This window comes from Pelophylax lessonae, assembly GCF_965119305.1.
Source record: "Pelophylax lessonae genome assembly, chromosome: 8".
In the NCBI taxonomy this organism is placed as follows: Eukaryota; Metazoa; Chordata; class Amphibia; order Anura; family Ranidae; genus Pelophylax; species Pelophylax lessonae.
Window position 1 is genome coordinate 242,203,763 of NC_138775.1, and position 19,489 is coordinate 242,223,251.

A 19,489-nucleotide genomic window follows, 5' to 3' on the forward strand; every position below is an offset into this window, starting at 1 on the left:
CGTGGCACGGTGTCTTTGGCGGGAGCAGAGTCCCAGGAGGGAGAGTGCGGCTGTCTCCTCTCCTGTCTGAGGAAGGTGGATGTCTCGGGGTGTCGCCTTAGTATCCAGAGAGTGCTGAGTTGAGCTGAGGGGATCAGGTGTGCCGAGAGCCTGCGGAGAGAGAGAGGGGTCCAGTCCCAGGAAAGCCTACACAGGTCGTGAGTACTGAGGATTTCCCCTGGGGGTTCGCCTGAAGTGTTAGAGGGGACCACTCCGGAAGAGGTTCTGGGATCCAGTGTCAGCTAGCTGTAAAGGGGGTGCCTAGGTAGAGGACCCTGAAGTTGTAAAGGGGGTACCAGCAGTCTGGGCCCTGAATTGTACAGAGAGTGTCAGTGAAGGGACAGTTACACAGAGTTCTACATTATATTACCTCAAGCTGCACCAAGCGGGGGACAGTATTTAGTGACTTCCTTAGCACAGCAGTGCCAGGAGTTCTACAACTCAGTCTTGGATCTACAGGACTATAAGTCTGGGATTCAACACTTCTTCAGCTATGCAGAGATTTCTCAGAGTCAGTGAGCGCTGGCTGGCATCAATGAAAGCACCAACGGGCATTTTTCAGTAACAGAGTCCCGTGTGTAATTAGTTGGAGCCGCAAGGAGTATCCCACTCATTCCCTTCTCCCATCCCCTTTATATCAAATAAAAACCACAAACAAAGATGCCGGATTTGTCGCTGCTTCAGTTGTCACACCCAGAGCCGCAGCTCAAATGGGCTGGAGAGAGTACCGGTTCTAATGGCAGACCCACATCAGGCCACAGGCCTGGAAACCTTGCTACAGCTATAAGAGAAAAACCCAAAGCATCGCTGTAATCATTGAGACATCATTCAATTTATTCTTTATATGCAAGTAGTCTATGTACTTGAATATGATCTGTATCAGCCTCTGGCATTCCCTGTACAGCAGAGCTCAGGGAACGGGAGGGAGAAGTAATACAAGGAGCCGATAACTTCATGTACTGACAAGAGGCATGCCAATAGGAGAAGGCAGAGTGACAGAAAGATGAGTTCACCACTGTGCTACTTCTCCATTCACAGTCCAGACACATGGGGATGAACGAACTGCGCTCAGAGGAAGTTAATTGATTGATGCTGGCCATCAAACTGAGGACATCTAGTGGCAGAACAAAAGTATTGCGGGGAAATCTTTGGCTTGAAAATTATTATTGCAACAAAAGCTGGTTTTGTAGTTTTCTTTTTTAATGGGCTTCGTTATCTTCTTGTTTTTGGCTAGAGTTCTCCTTTAAAGTAATGCTATGCTGAGCTTATTCTGGAATCGTATACTGTGTTCTACTAAGAAACTAACTTCAAAGCTATTCTCACCACTTCTGACAGACAGGAGGCCCTGGGATAGACTCAAAACAATGTGGAAGGATTACATCTTCCATTTAGCTTGTCCTCCCGTGGAATTCCCCCAGAAGATCATGAGTCTATGGACAGGCAAGGGGAATTCCTAGCTGATTTGCTTAGCCTACTTCACTGAAATCCCTGCTAGAATGGTCTGACATAGGACAAGTATTTCAGATTCTCAACCTAGTTAGACCATGGCACACGTAAAGCATGGCAGATCATTAGAATCCAGAACGATTAATCCAGTATCATAGACATCATCACAACTAAAGCAGTATGGACAATATTACACAATGGGGTTGATTTACTAAAACTGGTGCAAAATCTGGTGAGGCTCCGCATAGAAACCAGTCAGCTACCAGTTTTTTTTTTTTTTTTCTTAAAGCTTAATTGAACAAGCTGAAGTTAGAAGCTGATTTTCTACCATGCACAGCTGCACCATGTTTTGCGCTCTCCAGTTTTAGCAAATCAACCCCAGTATGCCAAGTGTACAGTTCATATGATGTGGGTTATAAGCCATGCATTAGCCTAATGTGTATGTGAATCTGCTTTATGGTTTGAAATATTGACTACAACTACTGGAATCAATAGAGAGTAACATCGCTCAAAGACGTTCACTAACATCCCCCTTCAGCAAGCTGGGTGTCAAAAAAAGAAGATAGGGTCACAATTTGATGACATCACTGTGCTTAAAACCAATGCATACAGGTCACACAATCCACGCTGGTACATCCAACCTCTCATAACCTCCCGCCCCAATGCATTTCACCAGGCTTAATCATGGAGTCTGTCTGTGCCTATGATTAAGCCCATGAGCTATGATTGAGCATGTAAAGGAGAAATGCACTGGAGCTAGGTGGTATGAGAGTTGGAACGTAACAGTATGGTTTATGTAACCTGAAGAAAATTATTTTGAGTACAGTGACATCATCAGAGTGTGGCCCTTTCTTCTTAAAGTCTACAACCTATGGCATATACAGTATGTTTGAAAACTGATCAGTCCAGATGTACTGCTTATCTCATTTCTTGAGGCACTAAATAGCCAGAGCAGTACAAATACCCTCCAAATGACTTTTGTAGTAGTCCAAGTAGGAAAGTAGACAGTCCAAGGCATTTAGTGGGAGGCATGGTGAGTTTTTTGAAGTGGTAAATTTTTGCAACGATTGTTTGAAAAATGAAGTCATTTTTAAAAAATTGCCAATTTAACAAATTATTTCTCACATGCAGCATAGGCATACTTAGATCTACACCCCAAAACACATTCTACTATGCCTCCAAAATATGGGGAAACCACGTGTGTGAGACTTTTTCACAGCCTAGATGCATAGAGGAGTCTAAAATCGGAGAAGCACTGTTTGGCTTTCAAGGAGCATAAATTACACATCTATTTTCTTGACTAACTACTGTATCACATTTTCGGAGGTCCTGGAGCACTTGGACAGTGGAAATACCCACACAATGACACCATTTTTGAAGACTTCATTTTATTGCCACGTTTTTCAAAAATGTGTTAAAAAATCAAAATTTAATTTTTTACACAATGTTGTTAATTTAATAAGATATTTCTCGCACGCACCATGGACATACTTAGAATTACACCCTAAAACACATTCTGCTACTCCTCCTGAGTATGGCAATACCACATGTGAGAGACTTTTTAACTGTCTGGAGTGATTATGTACTGGACATTGCATCTCATGTATTACACAAATCAACCAATTGTGTCAAAACAAATTGTACTGTAATGGTCACCTCTGTACGAGTGGTCAGGGAATATAGCTTAGTGTAGCATCACCTCTTGCAGTCCCAGTTCCTATAAGTCAAGCAAGCCTAGCCTACTGATAATTGGCTGCCCCCAGGAATGCTATGCCCACTGGCCTGGTTTCTTGCAGGAATGTAGTTAGCAGGATGTGCATATGGGTCAGTTCAGGAGTAGGCAGAGACATGGTCAGCAAACAGGCAAAAGACCAGTCCAGATAGCAGGCAGAAAGGTAGTCGATAAACTGGCCAGGCTCAGTACAGGTGGCAGGCAGAGGCAAAACTGCACTGGTGTGGTGTAGATCAGGGACACTGTAACTGGGGTGGTGGTGATCAGAGACACTAACTGGTGTGGCATTAACCAGGGACACTGTAACTGGTGTGGCAGGAATCAGGGACAATGTAACTGGTGTGGCAGGAATCAGGGACACTGTAACTGGTGTGGCCGTGATCAGGGACACAGTAACTGGTGTGGTGGGGATCAGGGACACTGTAATTGGCGTGGCTGTGATTAGGGAAAGTAAGACTGGTGTGGCGGTGATCAGGGACATTGTAACTAGTGTAACAGTGATCAGGGATAATATGACTGGTGTGGAGGTGATTAAGGACACTGAGTGGGCAGCGGTGATTAGGAACACTGTGAGTGGGTGAGTTAGTGGACTGTGGTTATTAGGGACACTTTGAGTCGTCTGCTGACATTGTACTACTGAGGTGGTGATCAGAGATAATGGCAGGCGGCACTGACATACAGTGATATCACAGCAACCAGCCATTGTACATGATCACCGTTACAGAGTACAATGTCACCAAAGAGATACTGCACTTGCTCTGGTTACAGTATTTAACCTTTTTTACCACTACTATCATTGAAGTAAGCAATCACTAACACTGTGCAAAGGTTTCATTCATGAAACCTTGCTTACTACTGTGATGCTGTGATTGATAACAGCAATCGCATGGTACAGGGCCTGTAAATGGCCCGGGTACCATGTGATCGCTGTGACCAATCACAGAGATCATCACAGTGGTAAGTAAGGCATCATAAATGATAGCCTTGCTTACTTTTGTAACTTTTACTGTGATCACTGTGATTGGTCACACTGTTAGCAGCCAGGTACCATGATTGGTAATCGACTGTTTCTTGTGGGCATGCACAAGGTGCAGTCTCAGGAGCATGTACAAGTACAACCTCCCAGAACTAGACAATCCTTCTCCAGATCAGCTCCCTTGAAAAAAGTTTGCTGTCAGATCCAGGCAACCGCTGGGCAAGAACTGGTTAGTTACTTAATGCTTGTTATTTACAGACTGCTGCTGTGTGCTGCCACTCCTGGAAGGGAAGACGACTATGATGTGCAAGTAGGGAGGGTGCTGGTAATTGACTCCCCTGGCGTAGACAAATTTTCCAACAAGTTCAAAAGCACATTGTATGTCAATAAAAGTAAATGGTGCCCCATCATTGGTATCAGTAAGAGGAATAGTGCTCCATCTTTGGTATTAGTGGGAGGAAAAGTGTCCCATCATTAGTGTCTTAGGGAGGAAAACTACCCCATCATTGGTATCAGTGGAAGGAATAGTGCCCTATCATTTTGTCAGTAGGTGGAATAGTGCATCATCATTGGTGTCAGTAGGAGGAATAGTGCACCATCATTGGTATCAGTGAGTGTAATAATGCCCCATCTTTGGTGTCAATGGGAGAAATAGTGCCCCATCATTGGTATCAGTGGAAGGAATGGTGACTCATCATTGGCATCAGTGGAAGGAATAGAGCCCCATCATTGGCATCAGTGAGAGCAATCCATCATTGGTATCGGCGAGAGAAACGGTGCCCCATTGTTGGTGTCAGTGTAATAAATAATGCCCCATTGTTGCCCTCAGTGAGAGGAATAGTGGCCCATCAATTGTATTAGTGGAAAGATGAATACCCTATTGTTGGTGTCAGTGGGAGGAATAGTGCCCCAAGGGCCAGATAAAGGTTAGCGATGGGCCACAGTTTGGGGATCACTGCCCCACACTAAACAAGCAGTTAAGGGAAAATTTTCAGGTTCCCCCCCGGAGTTGGGCTTTAAAGTTGTTTTAATGAATACATACCAGCATTACATGGTGATTTATATATTTGCTCGGAGGTTGACTTTAATGGTATATTTTTCAATATTGCATTAAAAGTGTGAGTCCATCTATTGAGCATTCTGGGGACCTATCTATCTGTGAATGTAGTATAAGCTCGATGTGTGTGCTTCTGTGTCTGCTAAGACAGATAGTGGGTCTATGTATATCCCACTGTATGTCCTACTGTAAAATAAAGCCAGCAGGAGAAGCCTGTGGTCTATAAGTCTGTGGAAAATTTAGAGATGACTTTTTTGAATCTCCCCGTCATGTAACCAGATGCTATTTATACCCAGACCTCTGTTCACCTCAAACCACTCTCCCCAGTGTTTTCCAGGTCACCCAATGAGAAGAAGAGTGGTACAAAGCCGTGCACTGCACTTTAATGACATGCAGGGTGCCCAGGGGAGCCTGATATGGCTGTCCCTGATTTGTGGGGGTTCCAGCCAAAAAGAACTGGTGTTTCCTGGAGATCCAATGGGAAGTGCAGTCTTTCGAATGTAGAGTGTGTGAGGTTATGTGAGGGATCAGCATTCAGGCTGCGTTATTTGGGGTAAACACACCAAAGCCGTCTCATTAGGGAACCTGATTCAATCCATTCACATTTGGCTTTGCTGAAAAAAAAAGACATCTTAACCCCTGCAGCGCCAAGGGCAGCGGCAAAGCCTCATACATAGCCTGGCACTAGAAAGGTTAACGAGGAAACCTTGGAACAGCGTGCAATGATTTCCTCAGTCTCAGACTAGATTCTCTCTGCCTTTCTTCTCTTCTCACCTAAAAATAAAATAATAAAGTTCTGTTCTCTGCTATGGGATCTGCCGTAGAGAAGGAGCCGTGGGATCTGGAGAGGTTTTCGAAAGTAACAGAGTTGGCGATGGCTGTTTCCTGTGGGTGAAGTTTTCTGATCTGAGTTCAAATTCATTTTTAGCTGCCTGTGTTTAAAATTCTGTTTGTTGAGCCGAACGCTGTAGAGTTGACACGTTTGTTCCTGGGTAAACATTCGGCTTGACGTTATTAAATGGGATTGCCATAACCCACTATATTATAATATATGTCCTAAAAGGAACCCACCAGGAGAACAATATGGAAGATACAGATGCCAACTTGTTTTTAACTCTTTCATGACCAGAGGTCATTGAAGATTAGATGCCCAGACCAAATTTAGAAAGTGTCATGTAAAGCCCAACTGCAGGAGTTGTACTTTTTGCATACTTACATGCAGGGCTTTTTTTCTCCGAAAATAGGTACAGGAACTAAACCACGGCCCCCCAAAAAAACTCTCCCCCTATACACCCACACCGTACAGGGTTAAGGGGGGGGTTACACACAGAGTGCAGAGTTCAGAGGTGCATTATGTACATAGTGCAGAGGTCAGGGGTGCATTATGTGCAGAGTTCAGGGGTGCATTATGTGCAGAGTTCAGGGGTGCATTATGTACATAGTGCAGAGTTTAGGGGTGCGCTGCATACAAAGTGCAAAGTTCAGCCTTCTCCCACAGCTGCATACCTCTGCATTCACATCTACACTTATTGTTGTGCCTGTTTTTACCAACCTATTGTAAGTAGCCTTGTTGTGGGGTTTAATAAAATGCACTGCCTTACTGCACTTAGAGGCGCTTGTTTTTACCATCTTCCACATGTCTTACTTTCTTTTTTGCTGCGTTAAGCACCCATTCAGCACAGTACACTGTAGCTACACCTCTCTCACTTGAGTTGCAGGGAGATCATCCAGTGGAGGTGTCGGTATCTGCACTTCACCCTGGGCACCTGCCTCTCCCTTGTCCCCATTCTGCACTTAGTGGGAGCCGCACAGGAGATCAAATCTGTGGGAAACAAGCTGTCACTTGTAAACACAGAAGCCAGACCTCTGTGTTTACAAGTGATGGTGGTGAGCGGGAAGTCAGAGGTGGCAAAACTGAGTTCCACCAAGTTCCAGCTGAAAAAAAAGCCCTGCTTACATGGGGCCAGTGTGGCCCCATGTAAGTATCCATATGGAGAAGGCCACCAGGGATGCTGTAAATCATTGCAGTGTTTGTACACAGTGAGAGCCGTGATGTTCCAGGTACTGCTCCAGTGGCTTCTTCTTCATAAACTAAACACAGATATTTGCTCTATTTGTGTTTAAGTAGAACTATAACTAGGCAAAACTTTTTTTTCATTTTGGATAGAGCAATGGGGAGGGGACTAGAACTTTGGTCAGATTTTTTTTTTTTGCCATCTGTGCCCCATTGCGGAGATATTTACTTCACTTCCTGGTACATTGCAAAAACAGGAAGTGAAGTGAAATTCCACAAATTCAATGAATTCCTTGGGGACCCCCAGGTCACCAGAACTAGTCTCCTCATTGGAAGATTTCCACACTATTACTTGTAGCACCCTCCTAGCTAGGTGCTAGGAAAAAGAATAGTTTGGTCTGCATGCTTCACAGGGGAGCATGATCAGTAGTTAGGCCTGTTGCATGTGTCCATGTGTGATTCATCTGGTCTGAGGGAGTGTCCCCACTTTATCCAATAGGGGAGCCTGTTGGACAGTGGAGGAAACCTAGCCAGTGATACACAGGCTTTTATGACTATCCCAGTGGGTTGGCACAACAGTGGTGAATCCTTGGATATGTTATAAAAGCCACTTGCACATGTGACAGGGTGTCTTTGGGCGGGAAGCCAGGTCCCAGGAGGAGGGTGATGACTGTCTCTCCTCCTGTAGCTGAGGAAGGTGGTCACAGGTGGTCGGCCTTGTGGACCAGAAGTATGGTGCTGAGCCAGGAGGTCCAGTGGATGCTGACAAGGGAGTTGGAGGCAGAGCGACCCAGGGAAAAACAGTGTCCGTGAGTACCGGGAAGCTTGCCGGGGGGTCTGCCCAAGAAGGGGACCACTCCAGTAGGGTGTCAGTGGACAGGAGGTGAGCGCACACAGTCAGTGAGAAAGGGGGTGCCAAGGTAGACCCTGAAGAGGAACCTAAATGAGAGTACATGTTCTTTATCTTCACTTCAGTGGCAAGGTGAAGCAGCGGCCTTGCCCCATTCTTTAGTTAGTTGTCCTCAGGAATTGTGCATAGTTCAAGTTGGAGTATCCCACTCATCCCTTCTCCCATCCAAGTTCCAATAAATACACAAAAAAAACAAATCCCCTGGTATGTTTATTATCTGAGCCAAGCCAAATACCGTGTATCTGCTGTCAGTTGCTAATGGTAACCAACGGGAACCCAAGAAGTGTAATTCTCAGCAGCTCCCTAGGGGGCAGTGCTACATACGTTATTGGGGACAACCCCAAATTTGGGATTTTCTTTTGCTTTCACTTTCAATGATAATGGTAAACAGGACAAATAGAGAAGATGAATCTCCCTAACGGGACACAGACAGAAATAAACTAACAGGTGTTCTAAACCCTCTCCACTCTAGCCAAAACTAGAAAAAAAGTTTCACCTTTAGTTATACTTTAATTAAGGGCTGGCTTACATCACAGTGCAATCGTTACAGCATCTGCGCTGAAATGCCTTTAAGTGCATTATTGTAACACATTAATGTGGGTTTCTGCTGTGTTTAGTGATGTATTTACTTGCAGTTCGAGTGCGTTTTTCGTTTAGCTGCGTGATTTTATGCTCATGGCACATCACCTCACGTAGGCCCAGAAATAAGGAGACAGGAAAAGGAAATTTAGTTTTATAACTTTATTTGTAAGCACTTTTTAAAAAAACGTTATTTCTATTGTACATTAACTTGCAGAGGTCTTGTGCTATAATGGGATGCACTTTATAACGTTGCTACAGTGTTGTGTTGCACAAAAATGATGCACGCATCATTTTAGTGCAACGCCAAGCAATGCAGAGCATAGGTATAAGCAACACTGATTTAAGTCAAGGTTATTTCCCTTGCTATTGTGTTGTGGTTGTATTTGGTAACACCACCTAAGGCCTTGTTCACACCTATGCATATTTTAGTGCATTTTCAGCTTTGCAGAATCACTCTACAGTCCATTTAACATTGTTTCCTATGGGTCACATCAGGGGTCAAGTCCTGGGAAAAAAAAGTGTGGGAACTTACAGTTCGCATATCGCAGTGCGAACTGTCAGTTCCAACATGAATCGGATCGCATGGGTGTGAAAACCCATGCGATCCGATCCTGGTGCGGACCCAAAAAAGGATCCCGTGCGAGTTGTGTCCCAATGTGATGCGAATTCAGCCATACAATCTGTATGGCTGAATTTGCATCGCACATACATCACATGTGATTTGCACAGCAGTGCGCTGCACATCACATGTAAGGTCTGTCATTGCATATATGTGATATGTCAGAGACTGATGATGTGATACAAAAAGATGGTCGGAGACTGCAGACATGATAGAAGATAGAGGAGCACAAGGAGGGGGGGGAGCACAGGGGAAGCAGAGAGCACTGGAGGAGCTGAAGGGCACGGGGAGGGGGACTGGAGAGAATTAAGGGGGGTTTGGAAAGCATTGCAGGGGGGTTGGAAGGTGCAGGGAGTGGAGAGCACTGGGGGGGGGTCTGGCAGGGAAAACCAGAGGGATGGAGAGCATGGAGGGAGGGGGCGAACTGGAGAGCACTGGGAAAGGGGGAACTTGGAAATCACTGAGGGGGGAGCTAGGGAGTACAGGGGGGTGGAGAGTACTGGAGGAGCCAGAGAGCATGGGGGGGAGATGAAGAGTACTGTGGGGAGCTGAAGAGTACTGGGGGGGGGGCTAAAGAGTACTGGGGGGCTAAAGAGCACTGGGGGGGCTAAAGAGCACTGGGGGGGGGCTAAGACACTGGGGGGGCTAAAGAGCACTGGGGGGGCTAAAGAGCACGGGGGGCTAAAGAGCATGGGGGGCTAAGACACTGGGTAGGTTAAGAGCACTGGGGGGGGGCTAAAGAGCACTGGGAGGAGGGGCTGGAGAGCACTGGGGGGCCAGCAAAAATCAGTTGTATAGGAGGGGGATGGGGCAGCTGCATAAAGAGGAATTGATCTTTCTGTATTCCTCCTGCAGCCGGCGAATACCTGCAGGAGGGAAAGGAGGAGAATCAGGCATTCGGCGGAATACAGAAAGATCAATTCCTCTTTATGCAGCTGCCCCATTCCCCTCCTATCCAGCACACAGGGAGGCTGCACAGCATGATGACAGCAGGCACTTACCTTCTTTCTGCCGTCGCCGCTGCACCCCGCGAGACACTGAAGGAGCTGTCACAGTGCCACTGCAGCTTCCTTCACACAGCGAGGCGGCGCCGTGCAGAACACCGGCCTGACATCCCCCCCACTGGTACGCCACTTCCCACAGCGCCGGTCGGGGACCCCTGTGTTCCATGGGAGCGGGAACAGTCAGTGGACTATTTTATCAATTTCGGGTAGGCGGATTAATCCGCCACAGTGTTCCCAGCCTGTCACCATCTATTAACATTGAAGAGGCAGGTGACCAGGCTGGAGTTGAATAGCGTGCTGCGGCAGATTAATCCGCCTACCCCGAAAATGATAAAATAGTCCACTGACTTAACCCGCTCACATGGAACGCAGGGGGCCCAAAGACTTTTTTTTTTCGACATAGCTGCACAGCGGGGGATTGTGGTTCCCCCTTGAGAGTGGCCTTGCCTGCAGGACGTGGCTGGCAATGGGAACGGCGTTCCTGCTGTGAAAAAAGTGCGGGGACGCCGTTCCCATGCGTTCCTGCAGGACTCGAGCCCTGGGTCACATTCACATCTGTATGTAACGTGTATTGAAAAACGTAAAATGCACCTGGGATATGCAAAGTGCAAACTGCATAGGTGTGAACCAGACCTCACACATAACAAGGGCTCTGGTGTGAACTGGCCCTAAATGCCCTGGAGGGAATTTACTGAAACTGTGAGAGGCAGTGGCAGAATTACCAGGGTCTCAACAGTCACACTTGCGACCGGACCCTGACGACTGGCAGTGGGGTTGCTAGTTGCAGGGCTCTGAGCGGAGGGCATCTCTCTCATATAGCTCTGAGCTGGCATTCAAAGTTCCCACTCCTCCCTCCTATGGATGGGAGAGGAGACAGCCAATCTGCTCCTTCTCCCTCTGCCCCTCCCCTTCCCTCCTGTGTGCTCCTCGGAAAGTGTGAGCTCATTAGCTTCACAGGAGGAGAGAGGTGGGGGAGAAGGATCGGATTGGCTGTCTCTCTCCCATCCAAACGAGGGAGATGGAAGGTAGGAGGGGGACCGGTCAATGCCGGCTCTGAGCTATATGAGAGAGACGCTCTCAGCTCTGAGCCCTGCTGAGGAGGCAGGTGGCATTGATGAGCATTGATAGGCAGCACCGATGAGCACTGATAGGCTCCACTGCTAGATGGCACTGATGGGCATTGATGAGCACTGATAGTTGGCATTGATGGGCACTGATAAGTGGCACTAATGGGCATTGAGCACTGATAGACGGCACTGATAGGCAGCACTGATGGACAATAATAGGCGGCATAGATGAGCACTGATAGGTGGCACTGATGGACATTAATGGGCGCTGATAGGAGGCATTGATGAGCACTGATATGTGGCACTGATGGGCTTTGAGCACTGATAGGCAGCACTGATGGGTACTGATAGGCTGCACTGATGGGCACTGATAGGCAGCAATGATAAGCACTGGCAAACTGCACTGATGGGCACTGGAAGGCGGCACTGATGGTCATTGATGAGCACTGATAGGTGGCATTGATTAGCACTGATAGGTGGCACTAATAGACATTGAGCACTAATAGACAGCACTGATAACACTGATAGGTGGCATTGATGAGCACTGATAGGTGGCACTGATGGGCACTGATAGCTGGCATTGATGGGCATTGGTGAGCACTGTTAGGCAGCATTGATGAGCACTAAAAAGCAGCACTGATGGACATTGGTGACCACTGATAGACATTATTGAGCACCTGATAGGCAATGAACAATGATAGGCAGCACTGATGGACACTGATAGGCTGCACTGATGGGTACTGATAGACAGCATTGATGGGCACTGATAGGTGGCACTAATGTGCATTGATGAGCACTGATAGGTGGCATTGATGGGCACTGAAAAGTGGCACTGATAGGCATTGATGAGAACTGATAGGCGACATTGATGAGCACTGATAGGTGGCACTGATAGGCACCATTGATGGCAGTGATAGGTGGCATTGATGAGCACTAATAGGTGGCACTAATGGGCATTGAGTACTGATAGGCAGAACTGATAGGTGGCACTGATGGACACTGATAGGTGGCATTGATGAGCACTGATAGGTGGCTCTGATGGCCACTGATAGACGACACTGATGGGCATTGATGAGCACTGATAGGCAACATTGATGAGCACTGATAGGCAGCACTGATGGACACTGATAGGCTACACTGATGGGCACTGATATTCAGCATTGATGGGCACTGATAAGTGGCACTAATGGGCATTGAGCACTAATTGACGACATTGATTAGCACTGATAGGTGGCACTGCTGAGCATTGAGCACTGATAGGCAGCACTGATGGACACCGATAGGCAGCATTGATGAGCACTGATAGGTGCCACTAATGGACACTGATAGGCAGCCTTGATGAGCACAAATAGGCGGCATTTATAAGCACTAATAAGCGGTATTGATGAGCACTGATAGGTGCCACTGATAAGCTGCACTGATGGGCACTGATTATCAGTGTAAAAAATGCACTGACATTGTTGCCGTTTAATGGTGCACCTTTCCTCAGACAGACACAGTGTGGGAGAAAAGGCCTGCTGATAAACGGCAAGTCTGTTTACATGTGATTACCTGAACACATGGTAAAGAGCTGTTGTGATTGACCCTTTATTGTGATCTGTACTTAGCTAAAGGACACAGCAGTCACAGAGTGCGCTGGATGCACGCCCCAGTGGGCACGTAGAAGGCAGGGTTCTAGGAGAATGTCAAATGGACGACCTCCCAAAATTGGAAGCCTGGGGCTTGGATGGAAAGGGGGGTGCCAGGGGGGCCTATCACGGTTTATTGCACAGGGGCCCTAAAGTTTCTAGTTACGCCTCTGGTGAGAGTCAAAATCCTTTACGTTCTGTGCCAGCAGCTTCCTCTCTGCACACTGACCACAGGGGCTTACTCACTTGGCACCCCTTACCATTACTAGAATGCCCTGTATTTTTATCAATGAATGCAAGGTGTTCTCTCACTGCATGAGGTAAATATTGAGATGTTACCGCCCCTCCTCTCCACCTCATCCAAACAGAAAATGCTTTGTAGGAGAAAAATCTACTACAAAGGAGCAGCCATAATCTGGAGCAGCTGTGCATAGTAACCAATCAGCTTCTAACTTCAGTTTGTTCCAAAACAGTAGAACTAAATCCCTCAATTTACAGTTTTCCAAAATAGTTACATGCTGTGAATGATAACTGAATGATAATTGTCACAGTTTCATGTGCTTGCAACTAAATTGTCAAGCCATCAACTGACTGGAGTAATAACTGATCAGCTGATCACACTATGGCAGCTGCGGATCAAACTGAGGCTAAGAGAGCAGCTTCCTTGGCCAGAAAGGATAGGAAGGTTTATTTCCACTTTAAAGTGTTACTAAACCCTCAGGTTTTTTTTTTTTTTTTTTTTATATATACGTTATACTTTTTACCATTTTATTGCTAATTTGCAATAGTTTCCTAAATAAATCCTCCTCATCAAAATTTGGCGTGTCAGAGGGTGTGGCGTTGCTAAGAAGGTCATCCACAACCAGGGGACACAAACAACCGCAGCTTCTTCAGGGTTAAGTGCTACAGATGTATTAAAGAACAAATTGCTGCATTAATTGGTGCCTTTTTAACTGTCTAGATTTAAGTTTTAAAGCAGTTTTGTGACTGTTTTTCATTATCCTAGAAGCTGGCATTCAGCTCAAGAGGCAAGTGGCCATATTTTTTTTAAATATACTTCCTTTTATCAGCTTCATATACTTCAGTCAAGATTTATTTTATGTGCTGATTGACAGTTTTCAACTTTAAGGTTAACAATCACTGATAAGTTTACTAAATTATCCTGTTAACTATTAATTGTTTCTTACAGTTCAGCTCACTCCTGTAATTTGCCATATCTGACTCTTGTAATAATCTCTTTAGCCTGGCTGCTGCCTGCTTTGCCATTGTGTACCTGTATACACAGAACAGATAAGCATGCCCAACACAGAATGTGACTACAGGAAGATAAAGAAAAAAATAAAAAACAAAAAATGTGTTAGTAGTGTAACACCCTACAGGTAGGTGCTAGGTAAATGTATAGTGGGCCTTGTCTGCCTAACAACAGGGCTGTGATTTGTTAGGTAGGGTGTCAGGACTTCCAGATGTGCCTGCTGAGGGGAGAAGTCTCCCCACTGGCTCCTGTGAGAGTCTTCTCATAGGGCAGTGTGGGAAGCCCAATAAGGGGACACATCCCAGCTTGTAACTACCCCAGAAGGCAGATTATGCTGCAAAGGATTCTGGGAGTGAGTATAAGTTTGGGGGGAAGTGCGTGGCACAGTGTCTTTGACGGTAGCAGAGTCCCAGGAAGGAGAGTGCGGCTGTCTCTCCTCCGGTCTGAGAAAGGTGGATGTCTCAGGGTGTCGCCTGAGTGTCCGGAGAGTTCTGAGTTAAGCTGAGGGGATCCGGTGTGCCGAGAGCCTGCGGAGAGAGAGAGGGGTCGAGGGTCAGGAAAGCCTACACAGGTCGTGAGTACTGAGGATTGCCCCTGGGGGTCTGCCTGAAGTTAGAGGGGACCAGTCCGGAAGAGGTTCTGGGATCCAGTGTCAGCTAGCTGTAAAGGGGGTACCTAGGTTGAGGACCCCAAAGCTACAGAGGGGGTACATAGTCAGTGGACCCTGAAGAGTTCAAGGTTAAAGGGGGCACCTGCAGACTGGGCCCTGAATTGCACAGAGCGTGCCAGTTAAAGGGACAGCTATACAGAGTTCTACAATGTACTACCTCAAGCTGTGCCAGGCGGGGGGAAAGTATTCAGTGACTTTCATAGTACAACAGTGTCAGGAGTTCTACAGTTCTCAGTATTAGATCTCCTTGACTATAAGTCGAGGATTCAGCACTTCTTCTGTTCTACAGAGTGTTCTCAGTGTCAGTGAGCTTTGGTTGGCGCCGGCTGGCGTCAAGGAAGCGCCAATGGGCATTTCAGAAGTAAAGTCCCAACTGTAATTAATTTAAGCCTCAAGGAGTATCCCACTCATTCCCTTCTCTCATCCCCTTTATTCCAATAAAAAAAACACAAACAGTGGAGTTGTCGCAGTTTCAGTTGTCACACCCAGGGTCGCAGCTCACATGGGCTGGAGAGGATTCCAGTACTAATGGCAGACCCACATCAGGCCATAGGTCTGGAAACCTTGCTACAGTAGGTAGATTTTTTTTTTGGCAGTAGAGAGTTTTCATATCTTTTTTTTGCGTAATAAACATTCCTTGTCTTCTCAAAAAAAATTGTTGTACATTACCTGTAGCAAAAGCACAGAAACCAGTGCTCAATTCCAGGATAATGTACCTCTAACAGACGCGCGCTAGAGTTATGTCACCATTGACCAGCCAATAGGCCAAAGGAAGAAGGTGTCAGAACCCCGAAAAAGCAGCAAATAGGATAGCAGAAACACATGATGGAGTGGAGTTGGAAAGCATAGACCTGTCAGTATTGGAGGAGGACAAACTAAGGCTGGCCCCACAAAGCTGTAGAATTTTGTTTGAAAGCCTGTAGAATTTTGTTTGAACGTTCGAAGGAGAAAGTATAAAAATCACTCATCTGCTCGGTGTCTTCATGGACTTAACTGATTCATGGACTTGAAGTTTTGTTTGAGTGCCACGTCTATAAGCAGGGGTTATTACCCTTTTAGTGAGGCCTCTCCCTTGAGTGGACATAGTGAGTGGGGCTAGTCTATTATTTATAATCTAGAGTCAGAAGAGCCTTGGCTGAAGGGATGGGAAGAGGCTACCCTTAGTATACTGCCATGTAGGCCATGTACTGTATGCTTGTAGCTTTAGGAAGTAAACCCTTCAGGGTTGGCCTAGGACTGGCTCTGTCGGAGAACCCAACTTTGGGGGACTTACAGTGAAAACAATTGAAGAGTTGGGCGGCCCACCAAATGTTAATGTTAGACTTTCACTGTGCATAATTCTTTATGTTGGGACTGAGAGGCTGGAGGTGAAGGATTTGTTTCCAAAGAACTGTTCATTATGCATCTGCTACAATAAAATCATTGAAAAATATAACACATTCCTTGTTTCTTGAGGTGGGTCTCAGGTCTGGATAACGTGAGTGACCAAAGATGGCAGAGTTTCTCCACGTTTTATTTTTTTATGTGTGTACCCTTTCTCATCCATAAGCAGGAGGATGGTGGGAGGGGCCTTTGACCAGCATGGTTGTTGCTGGCGATAAGTCCGGACCCTGTCTTAATGTTCCTAGAACTAACATTCTACTTCCATATTAACTTTGACAAGTTTATGCGCATAAGGCTAGATATGATTTTTCTCAGCTGGGAGTGAATTCAATAATTAGAGATCAATTAGAAATATGTTTGTTCCCATTAGATTCAAGATTTCAATTCATGTCCTTTGATTTTTTTTCAATTGCTGCGGTCAAAACAGTCTAAAAACTTTTTTAGACTGTCCCCAAAAAAGTAATAGTGGGAAAATCTTCCAATGGGGACACTAGTTCTGGTGACCTGGAGGTCCCCACGGGATCGTTTTAATTTGCAGGGATCAAATTGTCCTGTTTAACTCTTAGTTAATAAAACTTAAGTACAACAACACTTCCTTTTTTGGCTAGAAAGAAAGCAAAGGTAAATCTCCCTAATGAGATAGAAAAAAAATAAACAGACAAAAAAAAAGTTTTGCCTATAGATCTGCTTTAAGATCTGAAAATGACAATTTTTCTAATTAAATCCTACAGGTCCAGCTTAAAATAATCAGAACAGTTCTACTTCATTGCTCATTTAAATGTCCCCCATTTTTTTTTTTATTCCTAGTAGTCACCGCTTTTAAAGGGTAACTCCACTTTAATGAGAAAAAAGTAGCAAATTAAAAAAATATATATAGCAAATACCATTTCTACACAAGCCAAATAGTAATTGCATGGTATTAAAAATTACCTTTCTTTTTCAATCTGCATTAATTTAAAAAAGTAATGTAAGTCAATGTAATGAAAAGTTCAATGGCAACATGAAGGTGTGCCATATACCATTGATGAATGGAACACCCCCAAAAAATGTAATTTCCTGCTTGAGTGATTGGCTACTAATTTCCTGCTTGAGTGACTTTACCAGAACTTTGCACTAATATACATGTCCAGTTTTAGGCATCTTCTGCAACAAAAGTGTCATATTTGGTTAGATACTTACAGAAGGTTCATCATTTTTAAAGGGATGCAGATGCTACATTTTCTTCAGTAGAGCACGACTGATTGATAATGAAAAAGTCACTTCTACTGAGATTCACTCTGCACACAACAAACTGCAACAAAGTTTGTTAAAATCCCTGCAATGTACAGTACATTTATCACCCAGAGGGGATTATTTTTTCTCAACAAAAGTGAAGCTACTGTTTAGAGCGAAGCTCCAGTCACCATAATCAGTTTTTTCTAAATGCACCCCCATGATTGGCAAAGATTGTAAATTACTATCTGGATAACTGTTGCAAATATATAAATAGGTGAGAGAGAGGGGGGGGGGGGGGGACGGACTCCGTACTTAAAAATAACATGGCACTATCCCCAAGTAAATAAATGAATTGAGCAGAGAGTCTCTGCCTCTCTTCAAGCAGTAGAGATAGTGGGAAAAAGGGGATTTTTAAGTGCCCAACAAAGCATAGAACAATTACAAAATACTAAACTGATACATAGATTACTAAAATCATAATCCAATTTATTAGTACAAAAAATATTTAAAAAACATGTATATTTTCAATATGTTGAAAGCATTATAGCATACAAGTATCATGATTATCCTGTGTAGGAAAATGCGTGGATAAGTACATATGGATCTGGATCAACGCGTTTCGCCCAAATCTAGGGCTTCTTCAGAATCACGTATCGGGTTTTAATAAACTCAAATATAGATGATCAACAATACGATCCATTATCTGCCTCATAAAGACATAATCAGAGCCGGGACATATGTATTCACAAATATATAGGAGTTTTTTAAAATCAAACAAAGATTGAACTGGTGGATAGCCAACATCCCTCAGATAAAAATAACCAAGGGGTTAAACCCACACAGCAATTCAGGGAAGGCAGCCATGAGGACTGCCATCCAGGGAAAACTCCAGATATATAATAGACAATATTAAAAATCCATAACAGCTGGGTCTGGGTCAAACAGGAGACAGATAAAAGAGAGGGGGGAAGGAGCCTATCCCAGGGTCCCATGACACCAAAGAAAAAAGAACCACTATGGCAGCCAACAACAGACAGATACTGTTGCAAATTTACCTATGTTTGTTTTTTTTTTTAAAACTACCTAATCTCGGAAGCAGGCAGGGGCTATCACAGTTCTGGGCATCTGAAGGCTGCTCATGTCTATTTCCAGGATTAGGTGCAGCTGGCTACCCAGCATGCACCTCCCGCTCTCGTGCCTGCGCAGTGATGACACTGCGTGGTGCAGTTTGCTGTTTGCAGGTTGCCATAGCGATGGCGGCAGTGGACATTCCCGCCCCATTGGTATGGCAACCTGTCAATCAAAAGAGAATCAGCCAATTCCCTTGGACTTCTGGGATTGATGACGCCGATAACCCAGGAGTCCAAGGGAATCGCCTGATGACAACATCTCCTAGGCCGCCGGGACCGGAAGTGCCGCTGACACATTTAAAATAAAGGTATTTGGACATAATTAAAAAAATATGAATATCCATTTAGGGCTGCACTGCGAGTGGGCATGTGAGTAAGAGCAACTTGCAAGTATGGGTGGAACTCTGCTTTTGGATGCATCAGCTCTAGGCAGAGGCTGGTAAAATAGATAGCCCCTTGGTTTCTTATATCTGTAAGACATGTTAAGGAGATTTTGCCACCAGGACTCTTGGCTTCTGTCTGGGCTAAGTTTTAGTCTGAACAATGTTGTCACAATTTTGATTCACTTGTAGTAGTACATAGAGAATCTCAAATGGAAAGCATGACATTACTCCTCATGCTCAACAAGCCAAGCTAAAATCATAATTTGAGTCAGAAATCCTTGGAGGAGACCTTTCCACTTGGAGGTCAGTTAAATATTTAGTGTATTATTTTAAAAATATCTAAAATTATTATTTATTATTTTTTTTTTAATTTTTACATTTA